This window comes from Podarcis filfolensis, assembly GCF_964270895.1.
Source record: "Podarcis filfolensis genome assembly, chromosome: 14".
Taxonomy (NCBI): domain Eukaryota; kingdom Metazoa; phylum Chordata; class Lepidosauria; order Squamata; family Lacertidae; genus Podarcis; species Podarcis filfolensis.
The window spans coordinates 37,117,067-37,142,778 of record NC_139616.1 but is presented as its reverse complement, the minus strand read 5'-3'; the positions used below and the strand labels follow the sequence as shown (position 1 = coordinate 37,142,778).

The following is a 25,712-nucleotide window of genomic DNA, read 5'->3' as shown; positions in this document are numbered from 1 at the left end:
AAGACCACTGCTTGGCCAGGACAGGCACAGGCCAAGGACTCTGGGGGCTTGGAAGGACCCCTCCTTGATGCATCACAGGTGCATATCTAGTCACCACCATCTCTGTGCCACTTGGAAGACTAGCAAAAGTCAGCTTCCATGCATGGTGGCTACCCGCATTGCATTTTGTGTAAATGGCAGACAGCCACCATGCATGGGAGCTAACTTAGTTCCCATTCAAAAGCATCATCACCAGTCCACCGATGCAGGGTGTCTCCAGGGGTTCAGTACAGGGTGGGTGATTGCCACTGCTGCCCAAGCAGTTGTGGTGGTCAAGGAAGTTGGTGGTGGCCACCTGCACAAGCAAAGCTAGGTCCTCAATTGGAATGTGTATGTGTTGGGAATGGGGGCGCACCACTGACACCAGCCCTGGGAAGAGATATTCCCTAATGGTTTCTTGAGGGCAAGAGTTATCATTAGCCATTGCACTAGCATGGCTTTCATCTTTTTTCATTAAGGTCCCCATCAGCACTACTGCTAGTGAAAGCAGTAGCAGCCTGGCTGCCATTTTGTAATCCCCCACAGTGCCCCAGGTTTAGTGCCATTCCAGGGTTTCCATACTCCTCTTGGCTAGGGCTTCAAACTTAAAGGTCTCTGGTCCAGTCCTAGCCAATAGAAAAACAATGTCCACAGGATTCTACATCTTGTCCTCAAGTGTGGCTAGAGTTTCTGCCCAAATAATGCCTCCCGCAGTTCCCAGAGAATTAATTTAGAACAACGTACAAGATAAAAACATGCATTTATGCATCCCCTGTTATTATTCCGAGCCCTTTAATATTACTTGGGGGTAAAGCCTTAATTGCTTTTCTTGTTATCCATTATCTGAGGACATTTCTGAGACATCCCGTAATGAAAAGACTATTCAGATCACATCACAAGCACCACAGCAGCCTTGGTTATTGAATAATATTCTCTTTTTCTCCCCTCTTGGTAAAGGAAAGGGCATTTAAAATCAAACAGAAAAAGCCAGTAAAATGATTATTAAACATAAGAAGGCATTGCATTACAGAGCATCACAGATTCACTTGGAGATACATCATTGCAAACTTCAAAAAACCATTAGCTGTACCTCATCGTGGGTTTTGTTTCTATTTAAAAAATTGTTATAAAGAAAACAATAACAATACAAAAATAACAAGCCTCTGCACCTCCCACTTCCCTGCTTCTTCCAACAGCAGTGGTATTACAAAAACTCAAAATTTGTGAGCATCATTGGTTGGATCCCATAATCAGGTAATGTAGGGAGCTTGAGCTTCAAACAACAAGGGATGATAGCCCTGAATTGTCCACTCTGGTGGACAGCAGCTCACCCTACCCTCCCTCATCTCCTAAAATAGTAAACTGAGATATTAGGGACTGAATCTGTGAGATGATCCCAGGGTCTAGTTGTGACAAGAACACCTGGTCAGAGACTAGAGTCACCAGCTAAGGAGCTAGACTTCTTGACTCTGAACTTGATGCTGCTGATCCAGGGACTATTGAACCCAGGATTGGCAGGCAGGAGCCTCCCAAGCCAGAACCTTCATGGACACTTTTCCCTGGGTCTGGGTTACTACCTTGCAAGTCCAACAGAAAAGGGAATGTACCAAGTGCCCAGCTTTAGGCCAGAGGGCTTACCTTTTAAGAGGCTATGGTTCTCCAAAAGGGGGGCACCGTCTAGGAGAAGGGGCCTGGAGGCTAAGGCTTTAAAGTTCTCTGTTCACATCCAATCCTTCTTGGGGCAACTTGTGCACCTGGAGCTCTCCATGGTGTTGAAACAGGCTTTTACTACTGTAGGCTCCTCCATGGAACTGGAGCAGGATGATTTGTGACCTTCTGTGTGCAAAGTACAGTCATACCTCGGGTTACAGATGCTTCAGGTTGTGCGTTTTCGGGTTGCACACTGCGCTGAACCCAGAAGTACTGGAATAGGTTACTTCAGGGTTTCGGCGCTCGTGCATGTGCAGAAGCGCTAAATCGCACTTTGAGCATGCGCAGAAGCACCAAATCGCGACCCGCGCGTGCGCAGATGCGGTGCTGAGGGTTGCGAATGCTGCGGATTGTGATTGGATCACGTTCTACTTTACACAGAGTCAAACCCTTAGTTGATCTAGTTCAATAGTGTCTGCACTGACTGGCTAGTCCATGTGTAGGCAAACTAAGGCCCAATAGCCTTCTCAATCCAGCCCATGGATGGTCCAGAAATCAGCGTATTTTTACATAAGTAGAATGTGTCCTTTTATTTAAAATGCATCTCTGGGTTATTTGTGGGGCATAGGAATTCTTCCATTCCCCCCCCCCCATATATATAGTCCAGCCCCCCACAAGGTCTGAGGGACAGTGGACCAGCCTCCTGCTGAAAACGTTTGCTGACCCCTGGGCTAGTCTTTCCAAGGCTTCTGTTTGGGGGTATTCCAACTCCTACCAGGAGATGCCAAGGAATGGACCTGGGACCTTCTATCTGCATAGCAGATGCTCTGCCCCTGAGCTACGGCCCTTCCCCTTAATTTACATGCCTTTTAAGTGAATTAAATTGCACACATGGATAATTGCTTCCTTCTGGGTGAATTCACATGAGCACAACTGTGGGAATGGCAGGTGGGAATCTAAAGGAAAGGAAGACTGCGTTCACTTTTACCCTGGATTGGTTACTTTCAGCCTGGAAGGGTTTTCTTTCCCTTTGAAGACTTTGAGGATTTCTTCACCAGGCTTTTTAAAACATGAAAAGGTAACCTATCAAGATGGGACATATCTCCCAGGGTGAACTGATGCCAAAGTTCTCCATTTTAAATAATATTCTGGACTCCTTTTTCCCTTTCCCTTTTTTCTTTCTTTCTTTCTTTTTTTCTTTTCTTTTCTTTTTTTTTTTTTTTACTATAGCCATTATCTCACACTTCATTCAGAATCACTGTAATTTGAGTGTGGAAGGAGCAGCATGGGCATGTCACTCTAATGAAAGTCTTTGTATGAGATCTGGGCAAGTGGTGTCAAGTGTACAGCTTGCCTCAATTCCACCATACAAGAAGAATTCTGTTGCATTCTCGTTCTCAAAGCAGACCAGCTACAAGAAATGCTGGAATCAGGCCTCCTATTACTCACCATTCGCCAGCCCTCAGGCAGCTCCTGTGATCCCAGCAGGTTGGCAAGGTCTACTGCAGATGCCTACCTGAGACCATCATATATACAGGGGGTGTCACTGCCTGGAGTTGCCAATGTGACTGAAATAAGCCCCATCCCAAGGTATGTTGCACTCAGGTCCTTGTTACAGGCTTCCCATAGGTATCTGACTGCCCACTTTGAGAACAGGACGCTGGACTAGATGGGCCAGCAAAGCTCTTCTGATGTTTATAAGAATCTTATACAAGGAGTAATGGGAAGCTCAGGGGAGTGCTCATTACTGTGAGGATAGGATCAGATGTTACATTTTGCTGGAGAGTCTCTCTTGTGATTCACAACATGCAGGAGTGTATGAGATTTGTGCTGGTGGGCATCTGCTTTGTTGTTCTTTAGTCGTTTAGTCGTGTCCGACTCTTCGTGACCCCATGGACCAGAGCACGCCAGGCACTCCTGTCTTCCACTGCCTCCCGCAGTTTGGTCAAACTCATGCTGGTAGCTTCAAGAACACTGTCCAACCATCTCGTCCTCTGTCGTCCCCTTCTCCTTGTGCCCTCCATCTTTCCCAACATCAGGGTCTTTTCCAGGGAGTCTTCTCTTCTCATGAGGTGGCCAAAGTATTGGAGCCTCAGATTCAGGATCTGTCCTTCCAGTGAGCACTCAGGGCTGATTTCCTTCAGAATGGATAGGTTTGATCTTCTTGCAGTCCATGGGACTCTCAAGAGTCTCCTCCAGGACCATAATTTGAAAGCATCAATTCTTCGGCGATCAGCCTTCTTTATGGTCCAGCTCTCACTTCCATACATCACTACTGGGAAAATCTGCTTAGGCACTGTAAAAATGGGATTATGGACTTAGATGGGCCACTGGCCTGATCCTGCAAGTTCTTCTTATGTTCTTCTAGCAGCTCCCTCTTGGGACCCAGCCAGTATAAAATAAACAAATATGTTTGGCAGTCCTTTTGCCCTAAACTCCTTGCTAGATTAAAACTACGGAAGTTCCTATGGCAGATTAACTAAATTTTTTTTTAAAAGACCATGGAAGGCTCCCACTTGCCACTCCCCCCTGCCTTTGATTAAACTTCATCAGGGTCTAAGAGACTGTTTTTCACTGTCCTGAGCCAGGGACACAGTCATGGGAATGAGCCAGTTTCAAACTGGTAGATCTCAAACGAAAGGTTTCCTTTTAACATTTAGGTGTGTTGAGTGTGTTTTAAGAAAGAAAGAAAAGTTCCTTTTGCTTCATTGCACCTTCTGGAAAGAAATTCAATCAGCCTGGAGTAGATCTATATTGCTGGCAATTGCACCAGCTGATTAATACCTGCAGGAGCAATCACTTACAGTACATCATCTGCAGACTGACAAACAATTTATTATCAAGGGCTTAATTGCTTGTAATATGATAGATCCTTGTAACGAGGCAAACCAATTTAGAAATGTAACAGTATGGGGGGAGGGCAGGAGGGTTACATTATGGGGATGAATGACCATTGAGGTTATCTTTAGAAGAAGAAAAATGAGCAGAATGGATGTTCATCCCAAATGCATTACCAGTCCAGTAGCAGAGTGTTTCGTCGCCCTTATCTCATTCATAAAACAAAACAAAACATGGGGATGAGAGAGCCCAATATTCCCCTACTCAGCCATGTAGCTTACTGGTGACTATGGGTTAGTCACCTTCTCTGAGCCTAAGCTATCTCAAAACGTTGATGTGAGGACAACATAAAGTGGGGGAGAAACATGTACGCCATCTTGAGCTCCTTGAGAAAAGGCGAGATATAAATGTAAACAACATGGACATTGTAGAAACTGTTTCCAGTGTGCCTTAATTTTTAATGTCCTGTGAACTGCCTTGAGACCTCTGGGTATAGAGCAGTATATAAATTCAATACATTATAATAATATTGCTGGAAGATTTACCATGAGAATGGATCCTAATGTTGATATTTCAAGGAAGATCCTTCTACTACAGATCCAGCAAACAATCCACAAAACTGCTCAAGCTATGACCAAGTTGATGGGAATTTTGTCCAGGTCCCTCAAGTGTGTATTTTGCTCCTGGGGCACTCAGGAGAACAGAAACATGATAATGGTTTGCCTGTTAGTTTTTTTACAGTTAGAACAAGCCCTTTAAAATACAAACACCTGTAATAGAAATATATAGAGCAACGTGGGGGGGGGGTGAGGTTATGCGTGTGCTTCTCTGTATGATAACATGAATATTTATATTGTCCTACATAAGTGACTTGGTTCCACGCAGACTTGACAGCTGCCAGTAACTTAGGTACACTCAGAAGCTGAACTGGGAAGAACATCACATTGTAATCTCCCTTGTGTAACAAGCTCTAATGAGCAGTAAACATTAACTGTGTTAGAAGCACTCTAAATCCAAGGGATGAATTTCCTAGGAAGACTTGGCCAGATCAAAGAACACTATTGTTATGCACATTCCTAAGTACCCCCTGCTCTTGGCTTGAGTCCATATAACAATGCAGGCCAGGCTTCTGAAGCCTGCATTGTGATGTGCTGCCCTGACACAAAACATCCGGTCAGGCACAAGATGGGTGTCAACAGGCGCTGGCTGAAGTGTATATAAATCAGACCTTTTTCGCTTAGAGCAGGGAACACTCAAGAACATACATAACAACCATCACTATGCAGGATCTCCATGAGGCACTTCCCATCGCCAGACACTGCAGAACAGGTGCAACCTTCCAGGTGTTGCTGAACACCAACAACCCACAGCCCTAGCAAGCAAGGCCAATGGCCAGGATAATGGGAGTTGTGTGTCGAGACCCCCAAACCACTCCTTCGTTGATGAATAAGACACAAGGAGATGGATATTAGGTTAATGTTACAGTGGTACCTCGGGTTACATAGGCTTCAGGTTACAGACTCCGCTAACCCAGAAATAGTACTTCAGGTTAAGAACTTTGCTTCAGGATGAGAACAGAAATTGCACAACGGCAGTGCGGCAGCAGCAGGAGGCCCCATTAGCTAAAGTGGTGCTTCAGGTTAAGAACAGTTTCTGGTTAAGAACGGACCTCCAGAACGAATTAAGTATGTAACCAGAGGTACCACTGTATTGGGCAAATTTAGGCCACAACTTTATTGGTTACAGAATGTGAGCAGTATTGGCTTAGGCATTGGAATTGACCCGACTATATCTGACTCCTGCCCATCACACAGGGAGTCCAGTAAGGGTCAACCACCAGTAGGGGGAGCCCCATTGATGCAAACCAACTCAAGCTCCCCCGGGGTTCCTGATGGGGTTGTGGCATGGCCCTAGCCCTGCCCCAGGCTTCGGACAAGATCCACACCCCCGGATTTCTTTAACGGAATACCCTTAAGCTTGGAGGGGCAGGTGATGGCCACACCTCCCCCAACATAAGATCAACCAAAGCCTAACCACCAAACCTTACAAAGTTGTGACGATTGCTACAAGGTATGCCAAATGGCCCGTGCCAATTTGACAAGTGGGGAAATTCCTACCAGGCCCCTCAATGGTGACCAACCGAGGTCCATAGCAAGGCCAATGTCAAAACCTGGAAATTAGGGAGGGAGATTGAGGAAACGAGCCAAGAATAAGCTCTCCAACTTGCGCCTCAGTTTAAATGGGGCCTGGCCACACCTCCCCAGCCAGTGGGGACAATGACATGGCCAGGAACCTCCGGGTGATGCAAGACTTCATTCCCTGCCCCTGGAGGGGAGTGGGTGGCCATGTGGTCCACCGCAACTCCTCCCCACTGGGAAGTGGAGCGGATTTGCTAGGTCTAGCCACCTGGCACCTGCAATGCTGAGTTGGGAGAGGTGAAATTAAGAGGGTCCTCTGGCTGTTGACTAATGGAGACGTGGCAACTCACTATTGATACCAGGTGCTGATCCTTAACCCTGAAGCTCTAATGAGAACAAAGTGTGGTTCTTGCCCCTTAGTGTGCTGGCTGTATAAGTCTTGCAGGAAAAGGCAGATGTATGCAGATTTAAAAGGTGGCTTGCTAATTGGGGTTCAGCTGCAAAGCTCATCTGGGTGGACGATGCCACTGAATTATTGCCACTTGCCATCTTACACAGAAAAAAAAGGAAGAAAAAAGAAAGGTTAACTACCCAGGAATAGGAAATTAATAACTGAAAAGAAAGCCTTTGTGCAATGTTAAAAAAAAAAAAATTCCATAATTATGTCAGTACTGTGTTTCTAATCATTCCTCATGTTGAGATAAAAGTGTTATCAAAAGGATTGTGTTTGAATGAGAATTATTTTTTTTCTTTCATATCCTGAGCAGCACCATGAAGACTCTTAAACGTAACAGGAAATGTCAGGTTTACTGGGAAACGCATGGCTTTTTCTACAGAAGTGCCAAGACTTGATGTACCTTTGAAATTATAATTCACAAGAATAGATTGGGCGGGGGGGGGGGGCGGGGACCAGGAAAGTTTTAAAACAATGGTGTAACAACTTGTTACATGCAGTTACATAGCTATCTCCAGCAGCTTTTAAATACATATTTTTGCATCATCTATGCTTGTTACCTCCATTTGCTACTGTACTCTTCCCTGATAAGAATGTAAAAAGAGCCTCCTGACTCAAGCCAATGGCTATCTCATCCAGCATTCTGTCCTCCTAGTAGCCCAGGTGCCTAACCCTTTGTACCCTCAATGGAGCTAACAGGAGGAAGGAATTTCCAATCTGCCCATTTATTCCTACTTGCCACTTCTGTTTCACAAGAGGATCTCTTAGTCCAGGACTGCTAAGCTTTCTCGGGTACTTGGTTGAAAGCTTTTTGAAAGTCCAAGTGCATGATATCAACTGGGTCATCTCTATCCATATGCCTGTTGACACTCTCAAAAAACTCTAATGTTAGTGAGACAGGACTCACCCTTGCAGAAACCATGCTGGTTCTGCCTCAGCAAGGATTGTTCTTCGATCATGACTCCCAGCACTCAAAAAAAAACTACAGTTCCCAAGATTCTTGGCAGGAAGCAATGACTGTTGAAGTGGTATAAGAATGTCTTTTTGGGGAGGGAAACGAAGTTGTGTGTTTTTAAAAATACATGACTGTATTTAGGTTTCCTCCTGACAGGATTATTTTTCCTTGGCATTCCTCCAAAGCTTGACTTTCTTCATTGATTTTATTTTTAAAGAAAAGGAAAAGAAAAGAAAACATGTTCAGTTCCAACACAGTTGAAAAGCTTTAAGGCTGCTTTAAAATTGATCTAATTGTGTTTTCTGTCTTTTAATCACTGTATGTATAAAACAAAAACAAATGAAGGGTGACCTTTGGATAATTGATTTTCAGTATGGAAATTTCCCAGCAGAAATTCTTTGCTGCTGGTGCAAAGATTTAAAACAATAAAATGCCCCACTCTCTTCAAAGGCTTGTGTGTCTAATGTCCACACCCCGGACCCATTCCTTAGCCAATTCCTATTAATAGTCTAAAACTTGCATTACAACTTTAGTGAGTAATGTGTTCTCATGAAGACATGGGTGACTGTCAGGGCATCTACAAGTTTATAGCTCTGTCAGTTGCTTGAACATAAAATTCATGGCGTGGTAGCAATAGTTTCACAATCACACCAAATTCTAACCTTTGGCCCTGATCGCTGACAGGCAACTGAGAATCCCATCTTTCCTGTTTACATGTTGGCAAGTTTCTAGCCCTCACTGCAATGGAACTAAGCTGAGAGAATAAATCCACCATGATCCTTCCTCAGCAGTCACCTACCAGGTTATAGGTGGGAGGATCATGGTGGATTTATTCTGTCTGTTTTCAGCACTCCCACAATACAGAAATGTGGGGGATGTCCCATTCACACAAATAGAAACTTTTTTTCAAAGCCTACTTGCCATGTGAGGAGGCTGAGGAGAGGCCATTGGCCAAATCTAAAGGACTCATGGGTTACGGTATATCTGGGCAGCATAAGCATAAGCCTAGCCTCTCCCTGGGCTCCATTTTAGGTTAACCACAGTTTGTCAGATCACCCAGACCTTGACAAACTGTGGTTAATTTTAACTATGGAAACCGGCCAGCATCAAACTGTGGTTTAAAAAGTTGACTTGCTTTCATTAATCATAGTCAAGATGGACCACAGTTTAGTGTTTGGGTGACATGTGAAATTGTGATTAATTCAAAAGAGAAGCAGAAGCTTCCATCATATTCCTCATGGTCATGTCAAAGAAAAAAAGGAAACTCGCACATGCCTGGGGAAAGTTGGGCCCATTTACAGGGGTAGCCAGCACAATGCGTTCCAGAGGTTGCAGGCTCCAGTTCTCATCAGTCCAAGCTAGCAAGGCCAATGGTCAGAGATGATGGGAGTCGGAGTGCACTGACATATGGAGGGCACCATATTTTCTGGTTTAGCATTACACCTCAACACAGCCAATGTGTCCATCTTCTGCAGCTAGTATTTCCCACTAGCTAAACTAGGTAAAAGGCATTTCCGTACGCTCTGGCACTCGTCACGGTCCTCTGTGTGCCAGTAGCGGTTTAGACATGCTGGCCACATGACATGGAAAACTGTCTGTGGACAAACACTGGCTCCCTCAGCCTGAAAGCTAGATGAGCGCCGCAACCCCATAGTCACCTTTGACTGGACTTAACCGTCCAGTGGTCCTTTACCTTACTTTCCACCAATTTATATCAACACTGAGAAGTGAAATATTCCTATTAAACACCAGAGCTCCTTCAGAGAAATGCATAGATTTTCCCAGAGAGCCATAGGTGGACTCTCAGGGACATTGTAGAGAGCCCATATACCAGGTCACAGTTCTAGCAACCATCACATGCATGAACTTATTTAAATAGGAAAGCAATAGTAGATTTCAGTGTTGTCACAAAGTATCTTTAAATACAGTAATTTTGTCAAATTATGAGTAATTTTCAGTTGCAAAGAAAGTCTTCTGCTGTTTAGGAGAAATAGGAAAGGAAAACAAGCTGAGCTATTATTGCACATTTCAGAAATCTAGTCCCACACAGGCACAGAACTCAAGTGTTGTCATTAAGAGTAAATTATTTAATCAAAAATATGTGTGCATGTATATTCACAGCTTTGGATCAGCAGCCTGCCTGTTACTCTGTTTCCCAGTTTATATCAATGCTACTTGATTTTTTTATTTTTAAAAAATCTATTTTTATTAAAATTTGTAAATTGTAACAAGAGAGGGGGAAATTTACATACAGACAAAAGAAAATGACAAAAAGCACTAAAATCATATGTAATATAAAATCCAGCAGAAGACAAAACAATTGCAATCACTTTCCATGCAAGAATTTTTCGTACAAACGTGCTAAATGAGAACAGGAAAGAATGAAGGCATGAAGTGTTAAATTCATCGTTTCCCTTGCTCCCCAGTTCCTTGCAATCCAACAGAAATATAAATGGCATGCCTGCCTAAATATACTTTCACAATGCCACTTACCCTCTTGGGGGGGGGGAGCAGATTTGCCATACCCTCCACCCCTACAGAAAGAGGATAAATGGTTTAGTCTGGGGTGGAGCATGCTGTGGCATGTGGGACAGATTTGTCCAATGTGGGAAGAGACAGTTATCTGGCTATTTAAAGGGCTACCTGCCTCACTCTTTCCCCTTCTTCATTAAGCATCCACCCTTCCACCTTTTACACTTACAGATAGGTAGCCGTGTTGGTCTGCCATAGTCAAAACAAAAAAAAAATTTTCCTTCCAGTAGCACCTTAAAGACCAACTAAGTTAGTTCTTGGTATGAGCTTTTTGGTATCTGAAGAAGTGTGCATGCACACGAAAGCTCATACCAAGAACTAACTTAGTTGGTCTTTAAGGTGCTACTGGAAGGAAAAAAATTTTTTTGTTTTGACCTTTTACACTGTGGACCTTGCTAGTTGTTCTATTGAGGTCTGAGGATGAATTTTGTGGAGAGCCCCTGACTCCTCATTTTTGCCTATTTCACACTGTCTGGTGCTGTTTGCAATAGGTGTGAATTGAATTCTTTATTTTTTAGATTTAAAATCTAGAGATTTTTTAAAAGCCAGTTAGGGATAGGGAGTGATGGTCCTTCTTGTTATTAAAGAAATCTCACAAAATACTCACCCACCAACCCAAAAAAATCCACAATTATCCATTTTACTTGATTTTTTAGTGGGTATTGATCAGTGAATTAAGCCTACTCCCTGTGTAGGTGCATTTCATTAATTATCTCTTTTAAATCTGGTTTGTTTTTTGTTTTTTTTATACGGAGCCTGCTGAAATACAGGCTGTGTCTAAAGAGGATGGGCTCTATTAAGAACGTCTCTTGAACAAAGAAGGTAGTGATTTTATCTGTCTCCAAGTAATCTCCATGGCTGCTTCAATCTGAGACAATGGAATCATTATGCACAGTTTGGTAGATATGAAGAAACTGAGATCGGGAAACACAGGTTACAAGGACAATGTTCTATTCCAGGGGTCTGCAACCTTTAAGACAAAAAGAGCCACTTGGACCCGTTTCCGAAGAAAAAAAAACTGGGAGTCGCAAAACTCATCATTATAAAAATAACTTTTTTGTCACTTTTTTAGTATTTCTTTGTTTGACCCCTCAGAATTACTCCTCCTCATAGAAATAAATGTTAAATTAACAAGTTACCTTGTGTGTGTGTGTGTGTTCTTCACTCCCCTTCAAAACAGTGACCAGCGTACATGCCCCCTTTCAATGCAGTGACCAGCGTACATGCCCCTTACAATGTAGCGGGCGGGAAGGTGACGTCGGGACGGTGCGTGACTAACGCACACACTGCCCCCATGCGACGTCACAGCCAGTACAGCGCCCGCCACAGTGGGGAGTGTCGGGGCGCACCATGCGCCTCCTCCCCTCACTAGTATCCACCCCGGAGCCACGGCAAAGGTGTAAAAGAGCCACATGCGGCTCCGGAGCCGCGGGTTGCAGACCCCTGTTCTATTCTGTTCCAGTTTTACCAATCACCGGCAGGCCTTTAAATTCAAAAACAAACATTTGATTCCATACAAGGACGGAAATAATCTCAAAATGACAAGAAAGCCCACTATTGGTACATTTTTCACTGTTAAAGGCTGCAGTCTGAACCCCTGGCCAGCTGCTGTTATACCCAACCTGGCTTCCTGCCAATTTGAAGGATCATCAGAATGCAGGGTGTCTCTTGCTTTCAGAGACCACCTAGTGAGACTCTTACTCTCACAAGCATGGATGCTCTTTGTCATCATCAATCCCATCTGTTCGTAAGTTTTATTTCCTCTGTTACTCCTGGTTGCACTGCCACAGCTTCTCTGTAGAGGAGGTTCCCTGCCTAATAGAATTCCTTCTCAATTCATTAGTGGGCTGAAGACACTAGAAGCTCAGTGTTATGTACTGAGTTGAATAGGATCCAAAATGCAGCAGTCTGATTGGTCCTAGAACAATAGGATTCAGAATGCAGCAGTCTGATTGGTCCTAGAACAATGCAGCAGTATGATTGGTCCGCAGGAGCCACCCAATCCAGCTCCAGGTGGAAGTGAATCCATAACCTGATTGGCCGACAGGAGAATCCCGGAATTAGCCAATCACGTGCAGCCCATTGTGTAAATAATGTATATAAAGCAGATATTGTAGGGGAACTTCCATTCCTCCTCACCACTATGAGCTGAATAAAGAGCATGGAATCCACTCTCGACTCTGAGTATATTTCACTTAGCTTCTTGTTTTTGTCAAACGAGACTCACCAACTCAGGAAATGACCAATGGCGCTTCTGCAGATGATCTCAGCAATCAAGCTGGAATATAAGGATCCCCGAGGTACTCAGGACCTAAGTCATTCAAGGTTTTGATAATTAATGCAGGGACCTTGAACTTGGCTCGGCAGTAGATGGGCAGCCAGGACATCTGTTTTAACAATGGTGCTACATGTTCTTTGTCAGATGCCCCCATCAGCAATCTGGCTGCTGCCTTCTGAACCAGGTCCAAGGGTAGCCCCACATAGACTGCATTGCAGGACACATTTTTGCCAAGCAATTTTCCCTAACAGAATGCATTTCCTATGTTAATTTTGCCAATGTATGCATTCAATATGCACACTTATATGCCTTTTTGTACACATTCTTTGGTTGGAGAAGGGCACTGAAACTTTCAGATGAGTGTGAATCTTGAAGGGTGGTTGTGTTTTGGTTCACACATTATTTCAGAAAGTGTAAATTAGGTAAGTTTGCCTTTAAATGTAAACTGAATCAAATTTCTCCCCATCCCTAATTGCCTTTGATCCTGAAAGCAGAATATATCACCATCATGGCTAGCGGTTATAGACAGCCTTACCTTCCATGAATTTGTCTAAGCCCCTTTAAAACCATCCAAGTTGGTGGCCATCATCACATCTTCTGGAAGCAGATATGATGGTGGCTGTAAAGACATTGAGGGCCTTTTTTTTATTCTGTTAATGGCCTATTTGGGGAGAAAGGAGGCTGCACAGCTAACAGAGAAAGAGAAACCAAGGATCTGCCTCAAAGGATAGAACTCCTTTAGTGCAGTGAAGGCCCCCTTTTAGACACATTAAAGACTTCCATTTTCTTTCTAAAACACGTAGTAAAGTGTGATGATTCCATTGAACAGAATTTTGGCTATCTCTGCAGCGGTTGTTCCACACCTGCCTTTCAAAGCAATTAACATCTGAAACATTGCGCTGTACATCAAATGGGCCCTTTTGCTTAGCAAATCCAGAGTGTTTTGCCTCTTTCCTATTATTATCTCCAGGCAATTCCGGCAGTGCTTCTTATATAATCATACATTAAGTAACCAGAGCTATCTATTAGCTTTCAATCATCACATATGAAGGGATTAAGGGGAGCCCGGTTCCTCCAAATACAAAACAATGGGACAGGAAGCAGAAGATTTAATATTGTGTCGGCGGCGCCTTTTCTCGAGAAAACTCCTTCACTGTATCAAGCATTTTGATAGCTCAAGGAAACAAGAATGGTGAAGACTGAGATGAATGCTCACCTTTTTTGCTTTCAAGTACTCAAAGTCTATATACCTGCCCTTACACTCCTTTATCCCCAAAGAGTGCTCATAACCAGGAATGAATAGCTATAAAGATGTGGACAGGGTGGGAATTCAGGCCCAGGGGCCAAATGCAGCCCTCTAGAGTCTCCCAGACCACAGTACTCTCCAGCTCTGTCTCACATCCTTCTTTGTTGTTTTTACAGTGCTACCTCGGGATGCGAACGGGATCCGTTCCAGAGCCCTGTTCGCACCCCGAACAGAATGCAAGATGTGACGGCACATCTGCACGTGTGCGGGTCGCGTTTTGCCGCTTCCGCGCATGTGTGTGACGTCATTTTGAGCATCTGCGCATGCCCGAGCGGCGAAACCCAGAAATAACGCCCTCCGTTACTTCCGTGTTGCCGTGGAGCACAACTCGAACACGCTCAACCCAAAGTACATTCAACTCGAGGTATGACTATACTTGACTAGAATGTGTGCCTGAACACCAATAGGATATAGCTCTCCCCCTCCCCATATGCTGAAGACACATCACTTACTCCTGGTCTTCAACAGTTGAGATGTTTGGGGACAGGGGTAGGCAACCTAAGGCCCAGGGGCCGGATGCGGCCCAAACACCTTCTCAATCCAGCCTGCAGACGGTCCAGGAATCAGCGTGTTTTTACATGAGTAGAATGTGTCCTTTTATTTAAAATGCATCTCTGGGTTATTTGTGGGGCATAGGAATTCGTTCATTGTTGTTTTTTTCAAAATATAGTCCGGCCCACCACATGGTCTGAGGGACAGTGGACCGGCCCACGGCTGAAAAAGGTTGCTGACCCCTGTTTTGGGGTGAATCCACCTCTTCTATGCTTGCTGCTTTGGTTCAGAATTACTGGTTTTTTTACTTGTTTTCATAATTATATTATTTTTGTAACCTGCCCCGGGTGTCATGGGCAGCCCCGGACAGAAAAGGAGGAGGAAGGAGCAGGAGCAGATGAAAACCTGGAAGGCTGGTACCCAGGGATGGAGAGTAGAAATTCTCTCCTTGTGACTCAAGATGTCAGAGAGGGGAAAGCAGAGTGGTCAGCTCTCTCCCTTCCTGTGGAGTGGAGAGACTCATCAGAGAGAAGGGGAAATATTGTCTTTGTTCTATTCTGAATCCTCCCCAGAGGTTATTATTTTATTTATTTCAGATTCTTACTCAGCAATATTTGACATTTCTAAGAATGGGTATATAAAATGTATTTTTTAAGAAATAAAAAACTCTTCTAAAAGATCAGGAAGATTGGGCCAGTGAGATGATTTTTTTAATTTAGATTCTTTACTTTTGGATCAAATACTTCCCCCCCCCCCCCAGACAATTAGTTGAGGACCTGATTGAAATACCATTTGCTGAATTATAATAAAATATTTTTTGTAAAAAAAAAAGAAAGAAAGAAAGGCAGAACTCTGAGCTAATCGGAATGTTTTGGATCCCTTTAACCTGGCTCAATTAATATGACTTCTGTCTGACATTCTACTTTGAATTAAAAGCCTCTGGATATTATCTTTCCAGGAAGACAGAAGCATACAGCAGTATCATCTTTTTTATAAAAATAAATGAAAAGAAGGCATGGTGAAATCATTTTTAATCAGATCCACCGTGACTTTGCTTAACCCCTTTGCCAATGCATGGGAATTATTTTTTCCTTATCATACAGATTCTTTGTGGCATTTCCCAATCAGAAATTGCATCCAAGCCTGCCAAAAATGAGAAGATGGCGTCCCTTGCTGATTACATGCTCAATGTCCTCTGAATAATATATCCAGGTAAGTTGTCAAAGTCTCTCATTCCCCTACTCTCAGTCTCTGGTCAGGGGATAGAGACATCATGATTAGTGATGAGGCAATTATTTGAAATTGGGGTTTGTGTGTGCTTAAATAGGCAAATCCCCCAGCTCACTTAGAGCAGCAGCAATCTGAGGTGGGCACAGCTCTCCATTTCCTGAAACACCTTCCTTGAATTACTGGCACACCTCTCTCCAGAAAGCTTAACAAATACACCTCCTTAGGAGGAAGGGGATACCAGCAGGTATAGACTCCTTCCACATGGGTAAGAGCCCCTTGGCAGCATATGACACACAAACACAGAAGAGAAGAAGAGCCTTAGCTGGGTGGTAGAGTATGATGGATACATATATAATTATGTATGGTGCAGAGAAAGTGGACAGAGAATTTGGGGCCAGCCAATGAAACTGAAGGATGGGATATTTAGAACAAATAAAAGGAAAGCCTTCTTCACAGCTGCTTAGTTAAACTATAGAGTGTGTTGCCACAAGACGTGGTAGCGGAACTTTTTCAGTCCAAGAGCTGTAGTTCCTTGCAGGAAACCTTCTGGGGGCCATATAACAGGGGTGGGTGGAACAATGGGTGGGACTCTTAGTTTTGTACAGTATTTCAGACCCTCCAAGTGTCCCTGTTTTCCAGGGACAGTCCTGGATTTACAGAAGACCTCCCGGTTTCTGATTTGATCCTGGAATGTTCTGCTTTTCTTTAGGACGTCCCTATTGTCATCAGATAAATGTTGGAGGGTATGGAGTTATGCAACCCCTGAGCCATCTGAAGGCAGCCCTGTATAAGGAAGTTTTAATGTTTGCATTTTATTATGCTTTTATATATGTTGGGAGCCACCGAGAGTGGCTGGGGCAACTCAGTCAGATGAGTGGGGTATAACAACAACAACAGATGTCCCTAGTTTCTTTGGATAAGAACAGATGTCCCTAGTTTCTTTGGAGGGTATGCTATATTTTGGCAAGCAAAAGGAAGGTATTATTATAGCTCAAGAAGATGTTCTCATCTAGCAAAAGAACTGGAGGAAGGTGTGGAGAATGACTAGTGACCGGGGAGAGTCCTGAGGGCCAGACAGAGAGACAGAGGCCTTCATTTGGCCCCTAGCCTGAATTTTCCCCATTCTTGGGTTTAGAACACCTATTTGAGGACAGAGAAGTTGAGGGTTGCAGAATAAGAATTGGGACTCTTTTGGGTTGGTGGCGTTTCCTAAAACCTTCTGCAGAGAAAGAATCATGTCCCCCAAAGACTTGGAACAAACTTCAGATGGGAAGCAGAAAATAAATGATCTTGTTTAATGTATGGATCCACATGTCAGCTCCTGGTTCCCTTGCCCTTGCTGGCTGACCCTTCACTGTCAGAAAAAAATGATAGGCTATCTACTTTAAGGACTAAAAAAAAAATTCTAGTCTAGCTGAAAGTAACATTTCCAGACAGGGAAAGAAAAGGGGAGGGGGAGTCAAAAGCTTCTGGCAGCTATTCAATAATAGCCAAGGTATTTGTATTTCAAAAGCAGCTCTTGGCTGCAATCCAGAGAGTGGTACAACTCTACTAGAGCTGCGTGAAATGTTCACCCATTTCAATATTCAGGCCAAAAATTGCCTCCTGGGGAGCCAAATATTTCTTCTGAACAAGCACACAAACACAATAAGAAGTCGCGATGAAGAAATTGCAGTTTCATCTTGGTTAAGGAAGTTTTATTCTTGAAGCTTCATTATGAAATGAAGCTTACTGTTCAGCATACACACGGGAAAGTGCACTTGACTTTTCCATGTGGAATCTGAAGTATAACACTTCCCGTAACTCATGTGAGAGCAAAGGTTATCAGTGGTTATTAGCCACAATGGGTGTGTTCTCCCTCCTCTGTTGGAGGCAGAGGGCCTCAGAATAACAGTTTCTGGGAAACACAAGTGGGGAAAGTGTTGGTGTGCTCAGATCCTGCTTACTAGTTTCCCAGAGGAACCTGGTTGGCCACTGTGAGAACAGGATGCTGGCCTAAATGGGCCACTGGTGTGATCTAGCTAGGCTCTTTGTATGTTCTTATCTAATAACTAGAGCCTCCTGCCAAGAGACCAGGTAGAATTTCAAGCTACCAAGGTATATTCTTCCTGCTTTGAACTTTTTCCACCTCTAAAAATTGTGTTCAAATTCTATTTCATTGATTTGATAAATCGGTTTTTTGTGTGTTTTTTACCTATAAACTGAACTCTGATTTCCTTAATAACCCCAAAGTTGCATCCAGACTGTGTTAACTTCCATTAACATTGAATGAATATTAGCCATGAATTCCTAGTTTCCATTGAAGTAATTTTATTTTATTTTTATTTTTTTGTTTATAAGTCCCTTCTTCTCCTGGGAAAAGACCACCAGGTAGGATCTTCACCAACTGGTGGATCTGTAAGCTACCATGTTTTCCATAGTTTAGCTCCACCTACCTGTAGCCCCTCATGTTCTCTCTTGTAGAGTTTTCCTTTCCCCACCCTTGAACTTTTCCCTTTCTCTCTCCTTGCTTGCCGCTGGACTTTACTAACTTGGGCTTGTTTCCTTATGTCTCCCTGTACCTTTATTTCTCCTTATAATCCAATTTTCTCTCTCCTAGTTTCACTTTCCTTGCTCTGTAGCCCATCCATGGTCTGTAAAGCCATCAAATATCTGTCTGTTCCATCTATCTATCTCTCTGGGACCTCTCTCTCGCATTCCAACATCCTGCCTTTTATGCAGCTGCTGTGAGCATCTGGGTAATGCTACACAGCTGCTCCTGTCCCATCCTGTCACCTCCAGCTCACCCGTGTTTTGATTTGAGCTAGCAGAGAGACAGGAACAACATAGATGGCAACAGCATCCTCACGACACACAACAATATGAACATTATCAAGTGAAATCCACATGAGACTCCTTAAAATGTGCCGCAAATCTTCCACCAAGACACAGCAATTAATAAAACAGCATACTGAAATAAAAAAAAATATTAAGAGTTACTGTAAAAATCGGGAGCAATACGTCCAATGTACTTTCTGGGGGAGGGCATTCCACAAAGAATGAGCCAACACTGAAAAAGCCCTAAGCACATCTGTCAATCTACTACAGACTTCCTCAACCTCGGCCCTCCAGATGTTTTGGCCTACAACTCCCATGATCCCTAGCTAGCAGGACCAGTGGTCAGGGATGATGGGAATTGTAGTCTCAAAACATCTGGAGGGCCGAGGTTGAGGAAGCCTGAACTAGTATGTCTTATTGATGGGCCGGAGATCAGAGATGAGAGGCTGATTTTGGAGTCCAGTCAGCCTCATACAAGTCAAGCAGTCCTTCTCATAACCTGATCTCAAACCATCTGGGGCAGTGATAGGCAAGCTGTTGTCCTCCAGATCTTGTTAGATTACAACTCCCATCAAACCTAGCCAGCATGGTCAGGGAGATGAATGTTGAATCCAGCAACAGCTGGAGGGCAATAGGCTGCCCACCCCTGCTTTAAAGAGTCCACTTAACCAGAGGCTAGAGGGCAGAAGTCAACTGAACTCACTCCCTTAGCACCAGGGCCAGAAGAATAAGAGTTGGGGCCTATGCAGGCATCTTCCCCTGAGTCTGAGTTTCTCCTCCACTGCATTGCCAGTCAAATAGGGCAGGGAGTGCATCAGGAGATGTAGCAGAATTTTCCCATTTTATTTCATCTTTGGATTCATTTTGTGCAGATAGAGCTTTGCAGTCTGAAATCTGTGTATGAGCCTTCAGAAACCTTTCCTAGTAGAACAAACAGACTGTTTTAAATATGAGCAAGCCTGTGTTCCCTTACAATTCTTAGCACCACTGAATGCAAACATATAAGATGTGTCGACAGAGAACAAAACACTAGGAGATCGGCCAAGCATAGTAATTACACGAATTCCTAGGTCAAGAAGAGAAAAAAAATATCAACATAAATAAATGCAGACATTGGCAGGCCACTAATACACAGAGCAATTAGTCAGAAGACAATGAAGACACTGATAGATGCTTCTGTGTATCCACATGAGAAGGATGGGATGGGCTAGTCAGAAGAGCCAAAGGATTTCTGCATGGTTCAAGAATGATGACAGTATGTTGTGACTGTGCAACTGGAAAGGGAAAGATTGCTGTAACTGTCTGACTGCTTAAGCGGTAACCACCTGTGTAGTTGGATGTGTAAAAGGATTGTGCCTGACATCATTAAAGGGCAGCATCCCTCTGATTTTATTTATATATTTTTAGGAGGCTGACCCTATGTAGGTTTGTATTACTAAAGACCTAATTTCTCTCTTAAAGCCTGTGTCTTTTGGTGTTCCTTTGGGGAACCACAGTAGGATGAACCTTTTACAACTTGGAAACAAAAAAGAGAGGCCCTTGTGCTATGATTGACCTGCAGTGTTGCCATGCCTCGCTGTGCTCCGTGGCCTTCTCCTAAGAACCAGGATAAGGCAGCAGCTGAGATGTTCTGCTGCTTATTTATTTTCTTTTGGTTTGGCTTTTTTTGCTGCATTTAGATTTCTTTCTGTTTGTTCTGCTTTTCCTTGATTTTCTACTGTATGTTACTTGCTTATCTTTCAGAATATAATTGCTAGCTACCATGGGGGGCTGCTTTCACAACAGAAAAGCAGGATAAAAGTCCTCGTAAGTGAAGAAAATAATAATAATAATAATAATAATAATAATAATAATAATAATAATAGAGGGGGGAGAATTGTGGGAAAAAATGATATATGCTGCCCGAGAGTCTCTGTGACATGGAGATGCATGTTGAACAGCTGTTCTAAGCAGAACAGAACATTACTCTTTCCAGGACAGAATCTCTTCCAAAGCAATATGTCAGGAGCGGTGAACTTCCTCTATGTGCCACTGCCCCATGTGGTGAGTCACAGAACTGCAGCTTTGAAGCACCTGCCTCATCAGTGAAGTCTGATTTAACACAGTCCTCCCAAATTTGGATGTGTTCCTTCCTGTTTTCTTTTGTTGATCCAAGCTTCAGGTTTGTGCCTTGTTCCTCTCACCTGGTTTATCATATTTAGCCATAAAACTCACTGGGTAACCTTGGACCCAATCACTGCCTCTCAGCCTAACCTAAACTCACAAGTTTGTTGTGGGGATTAAATGATGATGGGGAGGACTTTGTCCGCCAGCTTGAGCTCCTTGCAGAAAAAGGTGGGACAGAAATGCAATAAATGTAAGTAAGTGGCAAGAGGATAGAAGATGAAGATTGCCTTGCCTCAAAGGAGGTGAATATTGGAGGTAAAGGGAAGGAAATAATAAGGTCTAGGATTGTTAACTCAGTTGTGAGCCTGGAGAAAGAGAAATCAAATTTATTCAGAAACTTTACTGAAACAGTGTGGGTTGTGGGTTAGGATTGCTCTTTTACTTTGCAATCCAAAAACCTACTTCCTGGCAGTAAATCTCACAGACCTCAATGGGAATTACTTGAGAGTAGATAAGGCAAGCAAACAAACAAAATTCCTTCCAGTAGCACTTTAGAGACCAACTAAGTTTGCACACGAAAGCTCATACCAATAACAAACTTAGTTGGTCTCTAAGGTGCTACTGGAAGGAATTTTTGTTTGTTTGTTTCGACTACAGCAGACCAACACGGCTACCTACCTGTAACTTGAGAGTAGATAGGCGTTGTTAGAAACTCTTTCATCTTTAGAGGAAATTACTTTTAAAAACCCAGTCTTCAAATGAAGCACGGATTATATTAACTTAACATTTTTGTTTTTCTATTGATTTCCCTGCTCATTATAGGTGTCTCTTTTTTTCACACAACACATGGTAAATATTTCTGGAATCTGTGTCCTAAAATCAGTGTCTCCTTGTAGTGAGATTTACTTTTCACTGAAACAATATAATTCAGGGAAGGGCTGAACCACGCACATTTATAATTTAGAATAGCAACTAGAGAATGAATAACAAGGAAGAGTTTTTAATATATAAAAAAAGCAAATGCGCTGTCAGGACATGTAATAACATTAATGAGCACAAGACTTTAAGCTTTCGTGTGCCAAACTCTGTAATTTTAAATGCAAAAAGAGAATATTCACGACCACATCGCAAGAATACAAGGAGGCGACAAAGACAGCTGTTGATGTGCACCTTCCTTCTCAGCTCTGCTATCTGCATCTTATCAGGTCCCTTGTGTTTATGACAAAGGAGGGTTTATTTTGAAATTTAAAAGTACAAAGGGGTGGGAAAGAGTACCTCCCAAAAGTTTTCAAAACAAGTGGCCTTCTTTCCCTGTTTTCTTGATTGGGGACCACAAAGTAATCTTCATAGTTGTACCTGTCAGCCTCTTCTCCCTGAAATCTGCCTCTTCAGTGCTCACCTGCTGTAGCTCAGCAGGGCAGGGGAAAGCGGTGTGGCTTAGTAGGGGTGCGGCTTAGAGAGAATAGGCGGGGCATAACGGAGAGTGACAGAGCCAGATTCAGAGGTCTTTGGAGCCAGATTGTGCCCATCAGCTGGAAGCTCCCCCAGTGGTGGAGCTAGCTGCTCTGGCACCCGGAGTGGTGCACATGCTGGGCGAGGCTAGCCACCTGCGGGGGTGAACTGGCAAGCCTCCCAGGTGGGTGCGCCAGCGGTGGCAAACATCCCGGGGGGGTGCTGCCTGTGGTGATGTCACACACCCCTCAGGGATGACACCCGGGGCGGACTGCACCCACCTTGCTCTGCCACTGGGCTCCCCATCACTTTTGTAACCAGTAATGTATATGTATTTTTTCTATTTCAGGATACAGTACATGGGGCTGTTCAGGTAAAGCGTAGCAAGGTGCAGGTCAGATTGATGAGATACAGGACCCTAATGGGCTAGACAGCATCTTAAAAAGCGGAGACATCACCTTGCCAACAAAGGTCCGTATAGTTAAAGCTATGGTTTTCCCAGTAGTGGTGTATGGAAGTGAGAGCTGGACCATAAAAAAGGCTGATCACCGAATAATTGACGCTTTTGAATTATGGTGCTGGAGGAGACTCTTGAGAGTCCCATGGACTGCAAGAAGATCAAACCTATCCATTCTAAAGGAAATCAGCCCTGAGTGCTCACTGGAAGGACAGATTGAAGCTGAGGCTCCAATATTTTGGCCACCTCATGAGAAGAGAAGACTCCCTGGAAAAGACCCTGATGTTGGGAAAGATGGAGGGCACAAGGAGAAGAGGACGACAGAGGATGAGATGGTTGGACAGTGTTCTTGAAGCTACCAGCATGAGTTTGACCAAACTGCGGGAGGCAGTGGAAGACAGGAGTGCTTGGCATGCTCTGGTCCATGGGGTCACGAAGAGTCGGACATGACTAAATGACTAAACAACAACAATGGGCTAGGGCTCCCCTGGCAGCAAACTGTGGGCGGGTGGTTTATAGGATGATGCCACCTTAGGCAAAGACTTTGTGCAATATGCATGTAGTGTGTGTACCTAGGGGAAGATGCTTTTTGTACTCGTTTCAAGAGACAGGGCCCCGTGCAGCTAAAACCTCAAGGGGCATATTTATTTATCCTGTGTACTTATATAACGCTTAATATTAAGACAGCCTCAAAGAGTCAGGAATCCCTTCCCTATTCACATGCCATCTTGCCAAGGCACATCCTGACTCACACCTAACACAAACACATCGCGCAACAGGAAACAAAGTCCAGCATGAAACTCATTTTTATCTTGCTCTGTAGGATAGGAAGGTGTCGAGTGAGGGTCAGAAATGGGCCAATTCCTGTCATTTCAGACAAAAAAAATAATTAAGGGCCTCTTCAGTAGCATTTTTATTGCCAAAGCTCTCTTAAAAACAAAAGCTCGACACAAAAATTTACTTCTCTTCATGTAGCCCTACGATTTCCGTAGATGAAATAAAAATGGTTTGAAACTACAGTTGCCATAGAGATGGTAGAACACCTTGCAGCACTGGGGCGGGGGGGAACCCACACCAATTTACTAGAAACAGCAAGAATTAAGACAGGAGGGTAAAAACTTAAACAGTGACAACTCGGGTTGCAAACACTTCAGGTTACAGACTCCGCTAACCCAGAAATAGTACCTCGGGTTAAGAACTTTGCTTCAGGATGAGAACAGAAATCATGCTCTGGCGGCCCAGCGGCAGCGGGAGGCCCCATTAGCTAAAGTGGTGCTTCAGGTTAAGAACAGTTTCAGGTTAAGAACGGACCTCCAGAACGAATTAAGTTCCTAACCTGAGGTACCACTGTAAAATAAGGTGTGTATGAATAGGACCTGCAGCTAAGCCTTTCAGTGAGCCGTGTTCCTGTTCAGCATTCCAGTCAGTTAGCATCAATTTCCATCCCATTCTCCATCCCACGTGGTTTTGCATTTCTGCCCCCACCCCAAGTCAACCATCATTCAGTGGTTTCCCATAGCCATCTGGAGATCTCTCCATTGATTGACATACGGGCAGGAGGTGGGGAAATCACATACAACCCCAGGAAATAATGCTGGTGTGGGGGTTGGCTTCTGTTCACCCCAGAGATTTTGGGGAATGGGAAAGCTCAATCCCATTCCCCAGATTAACATATTCCAGATTAACATATTCGGTTTTTTCCACATGCTACATGCTGTTGCTGTGACTGAAATAGCCCCCACACATATGTTGCCTAATGAGCACCTCATGTGCCTAAGAAAATTTGATCGCGCCTGATCAAAGCTGAGGGTCTTTAGCATATGTGGCAATTTAGCAGGAGCTCATAATCTACCTGCTTTGCCATGCTCTATTATGAATCACACGTTTAATTTTAAAGCAAGATGTCTTAATATCTCTGGTGTGGGGAAAATGGATGTTCTTGGTTTTTAAACTGTTTGCATTGCAATTAAATTATTACGGCGGAGCTTGCAAGAGCAGAGATGGGAAACCTCAGGATACCAAATTATCAGTAGAGAACTGTTACAAACAACTATAGAAAACAAAATGATTAAAATCAATGATCAGCTAGAAACCACATTAAAACACACACCAACATTCCACATGGCAGGAGAGGCTTTCTTGATCAACAATGACTTTAGCAGGTACAGTGAAGGCACCTGTCTGATATCAATAAACAGGGAGTTCCCAAGTGTGGCCACTACCACACAAATAGATGGATTTCTAACAAACGTGTAATGTGTCGCCTGTAATGGTGCCACTTCTGCAGATCAAAGCAGTTGAGGGGGCATATATGGGGTAAGGTGGTCTTGCGAGTAAACTGTCCTATGCTGTTAAGGGCTTTAAGTACTAATAGTAACACCTTGAATTTGGCATGATAGAGAACGGGCAACCAGTGCAGGTCTCTGAGCAAAGGTTTTATATCCTGACAGAGTCTCACTCCTGTCAGCAATAGTGCTGCAGCATTCTGCACTAACTGCAGCTTCTAAATCAAGCACGATGGAAGCACCATTTCTAGTCTACAATGTCTTTTCTGAGCTATTGAGGTGACCAGAACTGTGCACAATATTCCATGTTTAGATGTTCCATTTTTAAAAGGCATCATGATATCGTACAATCTCTTTCCTAACCAATGCTGAACACAGAACTTATTTTTGTCACTGCTGCTACATGTTGGGTCAACATTTTCAATCGAGCTCACCACCACAAACCCCTGGATCCCTTTCCTGGTAGTCACCCCCAGTTCAGGCCGCATCGGTATTTATTTGAAGTTAGAATTTACACTCATGGGCTCTGTACATGATATCCTGCTGTACGATCCCACCTCTCCACTGCTGGTAATCTGGGATGTGAAGTGGGGACAAGGCAAAGCATGGCTCAGTAACTTCATGCAGTGAGCTGTGCTAATTTAGACCAGGCTTCCTCAACCTCGAGAGGTTTTGAGACTACAATTCCCATCATCCCTGAGCAC

General features: G+C 43.7%; 1 long non-coding RNA gene across 1 annotated transcript in view; it reads left to right on the top strand.

The window, feature by feature from the left end:
- Positions 1 to 23,861, top strand: part of LOC310749040 — a 29,759-nt gene extending 5,898 nt beyond the window's left edge. Inside the window, exons 2-5 of the long non-coding RNA XR_014541451.1 lie at positions 3,075 to 3,258; positions 15,765 to 15,873; positions 20,452 to 20,514; positions 22,616 to 23,861. This is a non-coding gene — a long non-coding RNA (uncharacterized lncRNA). The remainder of the gene's footprint in view (positions 1 to 3,074; positions 3,259 to 15,764; positions 15,874 to 20,451; positions 20,515 to 22,615) is intronic.
- The last annotated feature ends 1,851 nt before the right edge of the window (positions 23,862 to 25,712 follow it).